The sequence below is a fragment of the Mandrillus leucophaeus genome, unplaced genomic scaffold, assembly GCF_000951045.1.
Source record: "Mandrillus leucophaeus isolate KB7577 unplaced genomic scaffold, Mleu.le_1.0 Scaffold75, whole genome shotgun sequence".
NCBI lineage: Eukaryota > Metazoa > Chordata > Mammalia > Primates > Cercopithecidae > Mandrillus > Mandrillus leucophaeus.
The window spans coordinates 3,201,440-3,202,716 of NW_012108141.1; positions in this window are offsets into that span (position 1 = coordinate 3,201,440).

Here is a 1,277-nt window from a genome sequence, read left to right on the forward strand (position 1 = left end):
TCGACAAATTCTTCAGCTACACAGTTCCCTTGCGCTTGTGGCCTCCATGTGGATTATGGAACATAAAAACCATGTCAGCTTTGTTATCTCCTATCACACCTGATGTTTGGAGCCATTATCGGTACACATGCTTAAATTGAAAAATAACAGTTTAAAACTGAGATATTGATGTGAAAGCACCTGGCAGGTTGCCTTTCCCAGTGAATATGATTTAGATACCATTGGATACCAAGAGGCTCACTCAAGATTTTGTTTGTTTTGTTTTTAAACAGTGGGTTTTTAGAAAGATATACATAGACAAAAAGAATATCAGCTATAAGCTAAGGCCTGGCATTGCAATTCTAAGCCGTCATTTTTTTTTTTTTTTTTTGACACAGTGTTTTTCCATGTTTCCCAGGCTGGTCTTGAAGACTTCTTCTGGGCTCAGGCCACTGGCTTGTCTTGGCCTCTCAAATTGCTAGGGATGACAGACATGAGCTACTGTGTCCAGCCATGTCTCCTTCTTATAGTTTCATCTTACAACTTTTGTGTGCTGATGACTCGTCATAGCTGAGACTACCTTCATTTTCTCTAAGTGTTTTTTTCCCCTCTCATCTTGTGTGTCATCTGCATCTGGCTGGTTCTTTTTCATATTTGCTTTTTTAAATTTTGAAGAGAAAGAGTCTGATTTCTCTGGATAATATCGGTTTTGGAAGAGCTCTTGCATTAATGGTTTCTATGAGCCATTATATTGAATGTCTTCAGTCCAAAGTCACAGCTAGGTGATGATGAGGATGGTGGGTGTTATGGAGGGTCTGCATGGTCTCATGGTAGATCATGGTAGCTGGGTGCTGCCTCCCCAGGAGGGACCATTGATATGAGTGTCTTGTTTAATATAACGTTCAACAAATCCTCCTTTCTTCCTTCCTTTCCTTTCTTATTTTCCTTTCTGTATCCATCATAGTGATCTGGGGAAATCTCTTTCTAGAACAGGAGAGAAAGGTCCAATCTTTCACATTTATGTGGTCCTGACTCACACACAAACTTTTCAGAAGACCACTGTGGCCTGGTATTTTTTCATTTGTCATGAGCAGCAGTTTTGAGTGGTCTCTGTGAGTTTGATATACTTTCTGGAGTCTGTGAGGTCAAAATTATTTTTACTATAATACTAAGATGGTATGATCTTTTACTGTTTAACTTCATTGACATTTGTACTAATGGTGTAAAGAAATGGTGGTTAAAATTGCTGGCATTGACCAGGCATGGTGGCTCACATCTGTAATCCCAGCGCTTTGGGG